Raw genomic sequence first — 16864 nt, 5'->3', positions numbered from 1 at the left:
CCCAAAATTCTATCCAATCCATGAAATTGTAAAAATTCACTCCCAACAGTTAATTCTCTATTTTGTAGTTTTTCCTCTTTGGTACATGCTTCCGGTATAAGTGGTTGTTGAATTTTTTGTTTCTTTAATTGTTCTTTTTTCCACCATGCACTGACCAATGAAATGTCAAAATTCACCTGTCCTCTGATTGGTTGGTCAGACTCACAAAACATTTTTCATTTCACTTGTTCATCTCTTTAAATGTTTATGATTTTGTCTTGTTATTAGATACTTTTGTACTACTATAATGTGTTTTTGTACAGTATTGATAAGTTCTGTGCTGTGAAAGTGGTGCTCACAAGAGGTGGATTAAGTTCCCTACTGAAGGCCCTGATACCAGATTCATGGCATAGAGTCTCTTTAAACTTAAAAAATATAAAAAACAACACAAACTGTAAATTTGTGCTGTTTCGTTCTAAGTGGTAAACGTGTCAGCCGAGGTGCAAATGTGTATGAATTAGGGAGAAGTGAGACGCCTGTGAACAAAACAGAGACAAACAAATACATTTCCATTGAAATGGATGATGATGAGGGACAAGTAGAACTGTTGTGCCTTACCACAAAAATTTGTCATTCGAGACACATTTTTGGTGGCCTTCTTGAATGTCACATGATTCGGTACGCCACTTAGAAACCCAACAGTGGACGATTTCTCAGCTGTTTTGACTAAATTATACACTGTTTTTAGAACGAAACAACCACAGAAATGCAGTAAACATCACCTGAAGGGCAAATTTACATAGCCACACATGACTATATTATGTAGGGTAGATATGGTGCTCATACGCCTCTTCTCTATAATTTACATTTGTCACATTTTACACAAAATCTTTACACATGTGAGGATGGGGACAGGATAAAATGATGTACCTTATCTGAAAGTCTTTATAATTTACAGTGATGCTATAACGCATTAAAAACTAATATGTCACTCTGATACAACCTTATTTTACAGTAAACACTAATCTAATGCAGTACTTCTCTTAAGTGAGTGATCTGACAACTGTTACTTTGCTAAATCTTTATTTGTTATTGTTGTTAATTAACGATATTGACAAGCAGTTCACAAGATTTGCTCAAAACATACATACGCCATGAAGTGGTTTCAAATGTGTATAAAAACTATCAGCATTTCCAGACTATAAGATGCACCTGAATAAAAGATGCACCAGCTAAAACTAGGGGAAAATCTTGTTTTGTTCATATACAAGCCGCTCCAGACTATAAGATGCAGGTGTTTTAAATGAAATGTCCTCATTTCTATTACCTGTATTACCAACGCATATCGTCTTAAAATATCATAAAAGCTATGAAAATTCCTTAGATATGCCATGCCGGACTATAAAACGCAGGGTACAAAGCTTGTGCAAAAAGTAGTGGCTTATAGTCCAGAAATTAGGGTAATAATTAACTAATAATATAATACAATATAGTAATTCCTAGATAAAGACACCCAGCAAACAACTGTACATTATAGAATACCTAAGAAAGGGGAACTACAGTGTTAACAGCTTGAGGTAGAGATATTCTGGGACTTCACAATTTACCATACCCACCTGAGAGAATGACATCACGTATGTGCCATGACCAATAGCAAAGGAGGAAGGAGAGAAGGTTTCAAGATGGAAAATCCAGTCACTATATTGAGTTTGTGACATCTGAAGAAAAAAATCTGGTACCTTGTACACTGTGCTGTTGACGAAGCATTATCTACTTTCAAAAACATTTCCAATACGTCAAAATAATGCATACGTACCACACCCCATTGAGCTTAAAAAGAAAGATACATAAAGAGCACTGACTCAATGAGGTCCCAAATTTAATCATGATACAATATACATTCTAAATGTAAAAGCGTCATATTTTAAAATAAAAAGAATCACTTGTGTTAAATAAAAAAAGATGGTGGTAATATTTTTAATTAAATATATACATTTTTTTAATTCTTAGATATCACAGTTCAAAATCAAGTATTGGAAAATCTGATTGTCAATTGTTTGTTATGCAGAGTTGTCGAAATCTGTTCAATGTAACCAATAAAGGAACTTTTTATATAACTTGGTTTCTTTTAAAATCAAGTAACCAGTAAGTAACTAAGTAGTTTAAAGTCAAGTAATCTGTAAAATAACGAATACTATATAAATAATAACTACCGTAATTTCCGGACTATAAGTCGCGGTTTTTTTCATAGTTTGGGTGGGGGGGCGACTTATACTCAGGAGCGACTTATATATGTTATTTTTTCACAAATTTTTACTTGATCATTAAGACATCACTTAAAAGTATAGTTGACCACTTCCCATGTTATTTTTAGTATAGTTGATCACTTAACATGCTTTTATATCTTTATCTTGAACATATTCAAAACATAAAAAATAGAGAAAACATCAAATAAAGCAATTAACACTTTAAAGCACCATATCCAAGTCCACTGTCTGTTTGCTCCTCTTATATTTATTATTATTATTTATTATTATTTGTTTATTTATCATTTATTCAACACTCTTATTTATTCATTGTTTATGCCTTCTTGGGTTTTTTAATGTTGCTTGTATGGATATGTGTACTATCTCACCGAGGGATAGTGGGAACGTAATTTCAATCTCTGTGTGTGTCTTGGTATATGAAAAAAAAAATCGACAATAAAGCAGAGTTTGTCTTTGATAAAACAACCAAATAAACAAAACAAAAAACTACATCTGAAAAAAAATGTATTTTCAGACGAAACTGGATGAGGGCGCTTTAAATTTCACCGTTGGCCGTGACTCATCAACTGGGTGGGGTTAAGAAAAATGGCACCAAAAAGAAAGTCATATTTTGCAAGTTACAAACTTCAAGTTGTAAAATATGCAGCTGAAAACAGTAATCGAGCAGCAGAAAGAAAGTTTGGAGAACCGTGATGTACCAATGGATTACTATTTCAAGTGACGTCAGTGGCACCGCGCGGCGCGACTCACGTAAGGACGACCGGCATCATTAGCGGTGATCATTTCTAAGTGACACGGAGGACAAAGAGTTTAAAGGAATTAAGGATCTGGAGTGACATAGAAGGTTTGAAAAACTATTATGGCTTTTACGCACGCCCGGTCTTACTCTACTGATTCGGGGGCCGGCGCTCGGTCGAGTGGCTGTCCGCGAACGGTGCGTGGGGCGCGTACATGGCCATTACGCACGCACGGTCCTCTGCCATGGAGCTATCGTCTCTGGAAGTCCACGCTGCCACACGCTTGGAAGTTTGTTTTGTGGAATAAAGAGCCGTTTACCAAACCCACGTCTATCCTTGTACTTTGTTAACACTACAATATAGTTATATTCTAGATCTGTGGGATAAAGACGAGGCTGACGTCAGGGCGCACGCGCGGCGATGTTGACAAAGGACGAGGAATTTGATCGATGGATTTAATGGATTTAAAGTGCACGGATGGTTTGATAATAGTATTGCTTATATTATAGTTATTTGAAATATAGTTTATCTATCGTTATATGAGCCTGTGGAATATTTTGAAGTGCAAGCGCCCTCAGCCGCGCGCAGCCATTGTTGACAAAGAACGATCGATGGATTTAATGAATTGGAGTGACACCGATGGTTTTATAAACATGCTATTTATGTAATGGTTGTCCTAAATCACTCTATATGTTACGTCAGGCCCGTTCTCAGCTCCTCATTTGTGTTTGTCACGTTAGCATACCTATCGTTTAGCCTGTTGCTATTGTATCGAATGATCGATGGATTTAATGGAGTGACACCAATGGTTTTATAAACATGTTATTCATGTAATAGTTGTCCTTAATCACTCTATATGTTACATCAGGCCCGTTCTCAGCTCTTTGTTTGTGTTTGTCACGTTAGCATACCTATCGTTTAACCTGTTGTTGCTATCGTTTAGCCTGTTGTTGCTCGTTCATGACTGTTTTTGGTGTGGGATTTTGTCGAATAAATTGCCCCCCAAAATGCGACTTATACTCCGGAGCGACTTATATATGTTTTTTTTCACTTTTTGGGGCATTTTATGGCTGGTGCGACTTATACTCCGGAGCGACTTATAGTCCGGAAAATACGGTAATTACTTTTTCAAGGTAACTGTTTCTAACAACAATATTAGGCAAAGTAGTAATATTTCAACATTATCTGGGGCCATGCTATTCATTAATTACTGAGAAGCACCCCAAAATACTTGACCACACAATCATAGCCACACACACACTGGAAAGGCATCATAGACCAATTTGAACTCAAGCATACAACAAACACGCCCTCAAGAGTCGATCAGAATCACCGGAAACACCCAAAAACCGCATTTCTTGCTTCGTAAAGACTAATATAGCGTAATGGAAAACAAAATGTCCTAATGATTTATTGTTTGTTCCAGACATGCTAGCCAGATGGTGATATCAATCAACAATAAGGTGGCCTACTACAGGCCATGTGTGTGTGTGTCTGTTGCCAAATCAAATTCATTAATATCTAAATCAAATCAAATAATTAATCATAATGTACCAAGGAAATTTCACATATAATATAAGAATATATATGTATAATAATATAAGAAGGATCTTCTGAACGCGCTGTTTGATATAGAGTGCTTTAATTTTCATGGCAGAACACAAGACGTGAAAGAAGAGTGGGGCACATAGACAGGTTTGTTTACACACCTAAAGTGCAATGAGGATCACACAAACACATGAGTACAAGTCACTTAGAGAATGGTTGTTAGTAGGGATGGAAAAATGAAGCTTTGAAATTGCTTCATGAACCAGTTTTGTTCATCTTTTTCACTCCTCTCGATAGCACTCTGTTCAACATTGGTCTGAAAGTACATTGACTTGGCATTTCTTAAACTCCTTTGTTTAAACGAAAAGAGGAGTCAAAAAGTAATCCACAAGTAACGTGACTTGTTGAATTTGTTATGTTTTTTTCTGTTTTAAAACATGTTTAAAAATGCCTTAGTCAATTATGCTAAGAGGCTAACATTGTATTTGTTTATGAATTCAACTTCCTTGTTTGGTAGTCCAAAGAGGGATGTGTAATCCTCAGAATGGAGTGTGAGAGAGAGGAAGAAGATGACTGTCACTATATGTAGACTTCCTGTGTGGCGAGCACTGCCAGTGTCTTATATCCTGTCAATGACAGTTCGAGGTCAGATTCTGTCTCATGTCCGTGCTTTCAAAAGTGGGCTCAATATATTTTTTTAAATAGTTTTGCTCCCTTTCAGTGAAGATGATAACGATTGACTGGAACTGAAGTAAAAATAAATGTACCAGAATTATATTAGAATGTTGGTTTAAATGATCTGTAGTCTAAATCTTATACTCACATTTTGTTTGATGCTCTTCAAGTAAAAAAGGTTCGACTGTCTTTGGGTGGTAGGCTAGTAGTGCATGTCAAATGGTTAGATGCATGCACGCATGGGTGGTTCATTGAAAACTTTATATTGTCCTTTGGTGTGAATGTGATTGTGATTTTTTTGGTCTATATTTTCCCAGCAATCGGCTGGCAACCAGTCAAGGATGTACCCTGCCTCTTGCCCAGTCAGCTGTGGTTAAGATCCAACTCAACCACAGTCCTAAGTGAGGATAAGTGGTATGGAAAATGAATGGATGAATGTTCATATTTTGTTGTTGTAGACCTAGACAATATTTTTTTAATGACATTTTTAGATCTACTTTTTGAGATACAAAAATTAAACCTTCAACTAAGCACACTGACAATCATTTAGTATAATCACGAGCATGAGAAAGTGGAGAGAATGTAGTATTTTGTCAGTATGCCAATTAATTTGTCCATCTAACCATGCCTAGTGTCATCAATAGCCCGTAAAATGAGTAAACACAGATTCTTTACATCCGTTGGAGGGGTGCCACGACTAACAGCTTAACATACCAGCTGTTGTTTCTCAAACACACACATACTATACACTCCACATGTACACATACAAGAATGGCCTCAGATAAGCAACTACATAAATAATATATCTCTTCCAAACGAACCAGTGCGTAGAGTCCATTTCTTCCTGATACTCAATTGTGAAGGGTTCAAAATATCTACTCCCTGCCCCCTTTACCACCCAGTGAAACGATTTTTAATAGAGACGAGTTCAGCGAGCTGAAAAGCACCATGTGTTGCAGCTGACCTTTCTCCCGGGAATACATGTTATTTGGATGTAACGAGAAGACATATAGCTTGATGCGACGCTATGAGGCAGTAAACCTGTTTTGTCATTTCCAGTTTGTCATTACAGCTGTGAAATAACCAGTTAGCTCATGTGAAACAAGCAGAGGACATATATGGTCTGTCATTAGCGGACTGTTGTCTCTGAGAAAGAGAGACATGATTGGCTCAATGAAAGATCAACTGTTGCTGTCCAAAGTGAATGACTTCATCTGCATTTCAACACAGCAAAACATCAACTTTGACGTGACTCTGATCTATTGCCATGACTCAATCTTTCTTTTTCCACCTCTGCTCTCAAGAGCAGTACACAGCACAACGTTGTAAAATATCAGGAAATGTGTCTCGCTCACACGATGCTTGTCTGCTCAGTGTTACTATGACAACCAGTTTGTTGATGTGTTGTTTCTCCCTCGCAAGTTTATATGTCAAATTACTCTTCCAGTATCAAGAGTATGTGAACCCCAATTTCTATAAGCTTTCACAACCAATTCTAATTCAACCAATAACTAAATCACCAATTCTGAGTCATAGATAATAAAATGTCACATTGCCACGGGTTTAAAGTCAGCAAAAGAGCCTCTTGATGGTCAACAGAAAAGTAAGTGAAACCAAAGTTGAGCTGTTTGAAATAAAAAAGTCATAACACATAACCGTCAAAACTGAATCCCAAACTGCGTAATATGAGGAAGGGAGGGTTAAGTTTGGAACTGCTTTGTTCCCTCAGGACTTGGACGCATTGCTATAATCGACAGAATAATATAGATTCCCAAGTTCATCAACACATTTGACAATTTAAATTAAGCTACGGGCTAATTAAAGTATAATTTAACAGTACTACAACCCAAAATAACATAAGTAAATCAACATCAGAATGGTATCATCTGAGGAAAATACAGATTTTGGAGTAGCCCATTTAGAGTCTTGACCTCAACTCAATTGAGATGCTGTGATTAGTATTGGTCATCACTTTTACTCATCATTGACTTATTTTCTGTATAGCATTGCTACACCAGTACTGGTAATTGAATGCATTCTACACTTGGGGACACAGAGAAGCTCTTTGGTCAACAGCAATCCTGCAAGACTGTCTTAGCAATGCATTCTGGTCCACACTTAAGATGAAAGACATACAGGACACATCTGCAGAGCAGTTGTAAACCAAACCAGGCCATTGTTGTCATTTTTGTAAAAGCAAATTAAGCTATTTGCTATCAGCAGATGCAAGAGGCAATCAAGTTGCCCATTGACAGTGTGTATGGAGGAAGGGTTTTCAAAAAGTGTCTCCAAAATTTAATTCCAGTCAAAAAATTCATTTATGAACAAGGTCTGAATCATAGGCGCAGATGGCACTGGGGATGGGGGGCACACAGTCTCATTAGGGGCACAATCTGTAACATGCACTTAAGGCAAAAAAGAGAAAAAATGCAGCAAAACAGAGCACAACAATCGTGTTGAATCATTTGAAAAAGTAGCACACAAATGATGATGTGGAAATCATGATCTGAGTAGAGCTCACACAGAATGCCGACGTATCACTAGCAATTCAGTCACTACAAACTAGCCCCACTAAAGCAGCAAATAATCATGTCATCTTTTGATGACCCGCTCTATTAACCTTAGCAAACTTAAGGGTTGTTTGTAGATGTGTGATTATCAATATAAAATATTCTAACCCCTCACCACCCCCCCACCCCCCAAAAAATAGTCAGCTGGGCTGTGTTAGGGATGTGGGGGATTAGTTGTTTAATCGATAGAATAATCAATAGGACCATTGATTGATTTTGATTCCATTCGCTTTGTCAAGTCTAAACTGACGGTGGCACAGTAGAACACTGGTTAAAATGTCCACCTCACAGTTCAGAGGAAAAGGGTTCGATTACAGCTGCCTTCCTGCGAGGAGTTTGCATGTTCACCCCGTGCCTGCGTGAGTTTCCTCCAGGTACCCAGGTTTCCTTCCAAATTCCAAAAACATGCCGATTTATCACTCCAAATTGTCCGTCGGTGCGATTGGCCAGTGACTAGTTCCTAATCCCTCCCCACCACCCAAAGATGTATACTCATGACCCTCTGCTCTCATAACACAGATCTACATATACATTTTATCAGTGCAACGACTACGAATACATATGTTAATACCCAAATTCTCTATTCTCAATACAGTATCTGTTTTCATGCAGTTTAACATTTTATTGTTTGTTTCAATTGGATTTATTCAAGTTTAATTATTCAAACCTATAAGCTAAACTCATTTATTTGAGTCCTTCAATGAATTGCAAAAAAATTTCCCTCATACTAAAACAAGCAGCTTGCTTGTCTTTGTTCACTTACCCTTTTCCTTCTTCTCTTAGCTTTAAACTCATCCTAGGGTTAGTTCACCCACCCGAAATCCATATTTAGCTCTGTAAGAGTCCATCCAGCCTTGTCAGATGCAGGATTGAACATTGTTGGCAGTAAACTATATGAAAAAAGGGGAGGAATGGAGCGGAGGTGGGAGCGAGTGAGGGGCGGAGAAACAATGCTGAGAGGGAGGCAGTGTGGGATATCCTTTTGAGTCATGGAAAGTGAACCAGGGAGCACACATGCTCACAGACTCCTCTCTGTGTCTTGACATTCGGCCCAAAGACACTGGATGGACATTCATCGACCCCTGGAAACAGTTACTAAATACTTATTTAAAGTTATATCAGGATGGACACTCACTTGTTCTGTTTTCTCCACTTCCAGTCCGAGTGTCTAATAGATAAAAAACACACCTAAACACTTCACTCATGTCTCAAAATAAAATTGACATCATGTTCAGGCACTGTTACTCACAGCACAATGTCCAGCCTTTGGAAGCTTTCAATAACTGATGATTTCATTGAGGTTCCTGTACATTAATGTCTTTTGTTTCAGCTTCATTCTCAATACAGTGATATGGGTGACTTTGATCAATACGAACCAAAACATAATGGGAAGGTTTCGAGCGAGTTATTATGCATTTTGAGTGACAACGTGGTAGACATGATAGACAATTTAGAGTCTTCAAAATTGAAGTACCTGGAGAAAAGCCAGGCAAGCACAGGGAGATCATCTCTACACACAGAAAAGCTTCTTAAAGTCAATAATCTTGAGTTTGTCCATGATCCACAGTACTATACACAGAATTGATATTTAAGGAGCACAAAAGGCAGAATGCTAAAGGAACACAAGATGATGCTCCAGAAAATATTTTCAAATGGATGAAAAAAAATCTGCAGATGAGTATAGTATGAAGTGTCTGGGAATGATTATTATGTTGTTGGGGTGAAGTGCTTGGCCAGAGTTTTTAAAAACATTGTGGGGAGAACACTGTTCTGCAGGTTTGTGTCTGCTGAAAAGTGAACATCATATTGATTTCAATGTGTTGCCTGTGTGATAAATTCATCAACAAAGCACTTACTGATATGAGATTGGCAATTTCATATCCAGGCCACAACATATACAATTTGGTAGACATCAGCAACCTTTAAAACGTCCTTCCACCACATCACACACACACACATCAATAAGGCACCACAAACGGACAGCATGTACACATTTTCTCTATCCATCTATTTGTATTTCACATGGATATTACACTTGTGAAAAACAGATTTTTTTTTCCCAGTCCCATCCCATTGAAGGTGGTAATTGTTGTGACCAGCAGAAGTGTCCACGCAACCAAATGGGCATTACGACTCCACACAAGTACACACAGAGTTAGTGGGGTTTTTATAGAGTGCCAGTGTATTGGCTCAATCGTGCTTGTAACAAAATGATGTCACATAACAAATAATTTATTATCAGCAGTTGGAGAGTTGCTACAGTCTGGGAACGCTGCACGTTCACAATCTCTGCCAAGAATGTGAAAAATAGGTCCTTGCTCTGTTTTAGTCAGGGGCCTGGGTTTCAAGCAGCCCTGTACAAGCCTTCTTACCTCTGCCTATGAAACAGGCTGTGGGAAGACTCATCCTGATATACCCTATTGGCCCGAATATAAGACAGTGTTTTTTCCATTGAAATAAGACTGAAAAAATGGGGGTCGTCTTACATTCGGGGTCTAAACATTATACCCATTCACAACGCTAGATGGCGCCAGATATCTTTAAAGCGAATGCTGAACTTAACTCCCCAGGCCAAAGCGAACCCCTGTCACGAAGAATGAAAATAAAAATAGCAGTAGCACGAATAAGAAAAATAAAAAATAGCTGTAAGAAAGAAAAGAGAGCCAACCCACATACAGTCCTCAGGCTCCCCAACAGAAACGTAGCGACAATCTGGAGAAAAGTGAGTCAAAGATTGGCCAGGTTAACCGGCAGCTGAGGAGATTGTTATGATGAAAACTTCAAGATGATGGTGATAAATGAGGCAGAGTCTTCAAACAACTGCAAAGCGGCAGTGAAATATGGTCTCACAGAGTGTAATGTACGGAGATGAAGAGCTAAAAAAAATCGCCTATCTAATGCTCACAATCAGAGAAAAGCTTTCCATGGTCCTCAGAGTGGTCGCTTTCAAGAGCTCGACAGGATCATTTGTTTCAGATGTACTGTAATTATTTTCTGTATAAAAATTAAAGTTGGTGTTCAAAAAGTCTTTTTTCAAACTTGAGTCTTGAAAAAGAGGGGGTCGTCTTATAATCAGGGTCGTCTTATATTCGGGCCAATACGGTAATAAATGGATGACTGTTAAATACTACCATTGGAACTCTGTTTTTGAAAACAGATATTAAAACTAGATGGAAATCCATCCATCCATCCATCCATCCATCCATCCATCCATCCATCCATCCATCCATCCATCCATCCATCCATCCATCCATCCATCCATCCATCCATCCATCCATCCATCCATCCATCTTCTTCCGTTTATCCGGGGTCGGGTCGCGGGGGCAGCAGCTTCAGGAGGGACTCCCAGACTTCCCTCTCCCCAGCAACTTCATCCAGCTCATCCCAGGGGACCCCAAGGCGTTCCCAGGCCGGCTGAGAGACATAGTCTCTCCAGCGCATCCTGGGTCTTCCACGGGGTCTCCTACCGGTGGGACATGCCCGGAACACCTCCCCAGGGAGGCGTCCAGGAGGCATTCTGATGAGATGCCCGAGCCACCTCATCTGGCTCCTCTCAACTTGGAGGAGTAGCGACTCTACTCCGAGTCTCTCCCGGATGACCGAGCTTCTCACCCTATCTCTAAGGGAGAACCCGGACATCCTGCGGAGAAAACTCATTTCGGCCGCTTGCATCCCGGATCTCGTTCTTTCGGTCACGACCCATAGCTCGTGACCATAGGTGAGGGTAGAAGTGTAAATCGACCGGTAAATCGAGAGCTTTGCCCTTGGCTCAGCTCTCTCTTTACCACGACGGACCGGTACAGAGTCCGCATTACTGCCAACGCTGCACCAATCCGCCTGTCGATCTCGCGCTCCATCCTCCCCTCACTCGTGAACAAGACCCCAAGATACTTAAACTCCTCCACTTGGGGCAGGATCTCATCTCCGATCCGGAGAGGGCATTCCACCCTTTTCCGATCGTGGACCACGGACTCGGATTTGGAGGTGCTGACCCTCATCCCGACCGCTTCACACTTGGCTGCGAACCGCTCCAGTGAGAGCTGGAGATCATGGCCTGAAGAAGCCAACAGCACCACGTCGTCTGCATAAAGCAGAGACGCAATGCTGAGGTCCCCAAACCGGACCCCCTCAACGCCTAAGCTGCGCCTAGAAATTCTGTCCATAAAAAATATGAACAGAATCGGTGACAAAGGGCAGCCTTGGCAGAGTCCAACCCTCACTGGGAATGAATCCGACTTACTGCCGGAAATGCGGACCAAACTCTGGCATCGGTGATACAGGGACCGAACCGCCCTTATCAGTTGGCTCGGCACCTCGTACTCCCGAAGCACCCTCCACAGAACCTCCCGAGGGACACGGTCGAGCGCCTTTTCCAAGTCCACAAAACACATGTGGACTGGTTGGGCGAACTCCCATGCACCCTCGAGGATCCTGCTGAGGGTGTAGAGCTGGTCCACTGTTCCACGGCCAGGACGGAAGCCACACTGTTCCTCCTGAATCCGAGGTTCGACCTCCCGACGGACCCTCCTCTCCAGCACCCCTGAATAGACCTTACCAGGGAGTCTGAGGAGTGTGAGTCCCCTATAATTGGAACACACCCTCCGGTCCCCCTTCTTAAAGAGGGGAACCACCACCCCAGTCTGCCAATCCAGAGGTACTGTCCCCGATGTCCATGCAATGTTGTAGCGGCGTGTCAGCCATGACAGCCCCACAACATCCAGAGCCCTTAAGAACTCCGGGCGGATCTCATTCACCCCCGGGGCCTTGCCACTAAGGAGTTTTTTAACTACCTCAGTGACTTCGACCCCAGAGATTGGAGAGTCTGCCACAGAGTCCCCAGGCCCTGCTTCCACAATGGAAGGCGTGTAGGTGGAATTGAGGAGGTCTTCGAAGTATTCTCCCCACCGACTCACGACGTCCCGAGTCGAGGTCAGCAGCACGCCATCCCCACTGTAAACAGAGTTTACGTTGCACTGCTTCCCCTTCCTGAGACGCCAGATGGTGGACCAGAATTTCCTCGAAGCCGTCCGAAAGTCATTCTCCATGGCCTCGCCAAACTCCTCCCACGCCCGGGTTTTTGCCTCAGCAACCGCCGAAACCGCGTTCCGCTTGGCCAACCTGTCAGCTGCCTCCGGAGTCACGCAGGCCAAAACGACCCGATAGGACTCCTTCTTCAGCTTGACGGCATCCCTTGCGGCCAGTGTCCACCAGTGGGTTCGGGGATTGCCGCCACAACAGGCACCAACGACCTTACGGCCACAACTCCGGTCAGCCGCCTCAACAATGGAGGCGCGAAACATGGTCCACTCGGACTCAATGTCCCCCGCCTCCCCCGGGACGTGGGAAAAGCTCTACCAGAGGTGGGAGTTGAAGCTCTTCCTGACAGGGGATTCTGCCAGACGTTCCCAGCAGACCCTCACAAAGCGTTTGGGTCTGCCAGGTGGTGATCAGTTGACAGCTCCGCCCCTCTCTTCGCCCGAGTGTCCAAAACATGCGGCCGCAAATCCGGTGACACAACTACAAAGTCGATCATCGAACTGCGGCCTAGGGTGTCCTGGTGCCAAGTGCACACATAGACACCCTTATGTTGTTCATTATAGAAAATCCGTGTCGAGCACAGAAGTCCAATAATAGAACACCAAGTGCACACATGGACACCCCTATGTTTGAACATGGTGTTCATTATTGACAATACGTGTCGAGCACAGAAATCCAATAATAGAACACCGCTCGGGTTCAGATCGGGGGGGGGGGGGGGGGCATTCCTCCCAATCACGCCCTTCCAGGTCTCACTGTCATTGCCCACGTGAGCATTGAAGTCACCCAGTAGAATGATGGAGTCTCCAGAACGAGCGCTCTCCAGCACTTCTTCCAAGGACTCCAAAAAGGGTGGGTACTCTGAGCTGCTGTTTGGTGCATAGACATAAACAACAGTCAGGACCCGTCCCCCCACCCGAAGGTGGAGGGAGGCTACCCTCTTGTTCACCGGGGTGAACCCCAATGTGCAGGCGCCCAGCTGGGGGGCAATAAGTATACCGACACCTGCTCGACGCCTCTCACCGTGGGCAACTCCAGAGTGGAAGAGAGTCCAGCCCCTCTCGAGAGGGCTTGTACCGGAACCCAAACTGTGCGTGGAGGCAAGTCCGACTATGTCTAGTCTGAACTTTTCTGCCTCGCACACTAGCTCGAGCTCCTTTCCAGCCAGAGAGGTGATATTCCATGTCCCAAGAGCCAGCTTCTGCAGCCGGGGATCAGACCGCCAATGTCCCTGCCTTTGGCCGCCGCCCAGCTTACACTGCACCCGACCCCTTTGGCCCCTCCCACAGGTGGTGAGCCCATGGGAAGGGGGACCCACGTTTCCTTTTCGGGCTGTGCCCGGCCGGGCCCCATGGGTGAAGGCCGGGCCACCAGACGCTCGCCTTCGAGCCCCGCCTCCAGGCCTGGCTCCAGAGGGGGGCGCCGGTGACCTGCGTCCGGACGAGGGAAAACGCAATCCATTTATTTTATTCATCATGAGGGGCTTGTGAGCCGTGCTTTGTTTGGCCCCTCACCTAGGACCCGTTTGCCATGGGTGACCCTACCAGGGGCATGAAGCTCCAGACAACATGGCTCCTAGGATCATAGGTGCACGCAAACCCCTCCACAATGATAAGGTGACAATTGACGGAGGGGCCAGATGGAAATAACAAATTAAATTCAGACATCACGGTCAGAAATATTTTGATGGGGTACCAAAACAACACGTGCTATGCCCCACTTCTTTGCTTCTAAATTGGATATCAAGCATTGTTTAAGGGCTATCATACATATTGACAACATAAACCAAGACCAAATCAAAATCAAGGGTCCTATTTTTGTTAGTTGTGCACGCAGAGGACGTTTTCCTTCCTTTGGTATGCTCATTGACAAGTGAAGTCAAAAATGGGCATGTGCACTGTTGTGGCCGACTTCAATCCCATCCCTTCAAAGCGTCCCCTCATTCCCTTGAAATTTAGCACAGGAAAGATGCATGGCCTACAGAGTGGAAGCATATACTGGAGTCTATGCAAGACAAAAACACACACAAAGAACATTTAAAAGGAACTGCAAGAGGCTATCCACTTGCAGATGATATAAAATTAGCCACTGTGAAGTTGGCACTTGGAGACCCGTGTCTGTATGTGAAACCAACCATTACATCCACCAATAGCTGTCCGCACAATTCAGAGTGAAATACAATAACATCCACTTCACGTCAGTGAAGGTCAGAATCTGTTTGCCCGTACCTCGATATAATCCTCCAAAATTCCGAACACAATTTACACCTGCTTTCAGATTGTCTAATATTTAGTCTACCTTTGGATACCAAATTGTCAGGTGCGCTGGGGGGACATGTAAAAGAAAAACTTCCTCGGTTCATTTCCCTAACACGCTAAAGGACGTTTGCCCCTACATGACATGATAATCAAGATGCATCAGTTTTTACAACTACGCACACATATGCTGTTTACGGATATAGCGTCCTAACACTTCATTGTTTCGTCATGGGGGTTGCGGTCGTGCTGGAGCCTATCCCAGTAGTCTTTGGGTGGGGTACACCCTGAACTGGTTGATAGCCAATCACAGGGCAGACAACCTTTCACACCCACAATCACACCTACAGCCAATTTGGTGTGATCAATCACCCTACCATGCATGTTTTTGGAATGTGGGAGGCAACCAGAGTACCCTGAGGAAACCCACGCAGATACGGGGAGAAAATGCAACCGGATGCAAAATTGCACCTCTGTGAGGTGGTCGTGCTAACCAGTCCGCCACTGTGCTGCCCTTGTTTTCTCCATTCTGCAGTATCAAAAATAAAAATATAATCTCTGCCGTTAGACAAGTTTTCAGGGTTGAACAGGGAGCCTCTTCTGGACAAGATTAGATTCAACTGTTGTGTCTGGACAGTTGATAAACTAAGTACACACTTTGCCCTTAAGGAAAGAAATAAGATAAAGGTCTGCAAACATGAGCATTCTTTGTGTCAACTGTGTGTCAACGTTACCTGATGAAGATATATGACGGACGTCTGCTGGGTGAACACACCACCATGCAGATGGAAGTGAAAACTGCTGATGTCGCACAGTTATAAAACAGCCTGTGGTTTAAAAAGAAGCTTTTTAACCTTGTGTGTTTTCGCTCTGCTGTCATCAGGTTAACTTATTCACATACACTCATACACACGCACACGCACACGCATGCATACGCATACATAGTCTGTTGCTGTCAAAACACACTACACTAAAGCCATGTGGCCGTCACATTGCTGACACGCTCTGTTTGGCTGTTGCTGCTGCTGTTGGTCTCCTCCCTCTCAATCTCTTGGTCTACGTTTGCTCTTTCTCACACAGACACACACACACACGCACACACGTACGCACGCACACACACACACGCACACACACACCCATACACTCTCTGAGCCTTCCTGTCCAGGGGGCCTCGCCCCAAAATGGGGACACAAGGCATTCATTCTTCTGAATAAAATGGTCCTGTGTTCCATTTCAAATATAAAATTTAAAAAATCGTTATCCTTCAACTGGACTTGTGTGTTAGGTAAGACGTTATAACAAATCGGCGGGTTACAGCCAGTGACCAGATTTAAAAAATAGGCTCAGTTTAAAAAAAAAAATACTTTCTGGGTGATGGCTCATTGTACAGCATAGAATGAAGAAAATTTATATAATACAGGTGTGGGCAAACTTTTTGACTTGCGGGCCGAATTGGGCTCTAAATTTTGACCGGGGGGGCCGAACCAGGAACAGACGGATGTAGTATTTGTGTGAAGTAATAGAAATGACATGTAAAGGTCATTGCATAAAAGGTTGTTACTTTTAATAGGTAGTAAAGCATGGATATTAAAAAAGCTTTTTGAAAACAAATGCATTTATTAACAGCATTAAAAAAAGATTTCACCAAAAAACTACTATCAGTGATTCTCATTAAATACGACAGTGTTATTATGAATAATAGTTTCCATCACTTCATCACCTGCACGTCAGATTTATGAAATATGTTTATCTAATGAGGCGAAATCACATCAAACGGCAAACATTCTGACAGAATA

At 42.6% G+C, this 16864-nt stretch overlaps 1 protein-coding gene across 3 annotated transcripts in view; it reads right to left on the bottom strand.

Annotated features, from left to right (window-relative positions):
• Positions 1-16864, bottom strand: part of LOC148394869 (pleckstrin homology-like domain family B member 1) — a 130700-nt gene that overhangs the window by 94783 nt on the left and 19053 nt on the right. Inside the window, exon 1 of one of the 3 annotated variants that reach the window (XM_088381543.1) lies at positions 15803-15897. The exons of 1 other annotated variant lie outside the window; for it this stretch is intronic. The gene's annotated coding sequence lies outside the window, so the exon portion shown is untranslated. Of the gene's footprint in view, positions 1-8539; positions 8681-15802; positions 15898-16864 lie in introns of those variants that run through there. One more of the 3 variants, XM_088381542.1, reaches the window with a different exon arrangement.

The sequence above is a fragment of the Syngnathus floridae genome, chromosome 7, assembly GCF_059516105.1.
Source record: "Syngnathus floridae isolate MCC-2025c chromosome 7, RoL_Sflo_1.0, whole genome shotgun sequence".
Taxonomy (NCBI): domain Eukaryota; kingdom Metazoa; phylum Chordata; class Actinopteri; order Syngnathiformes; family Syngnathidae; genus Syngnathus; species Syngnathus floridae.
This window is presented reverse-complemented; position numbering and strand designations above follow the sequence as displayed.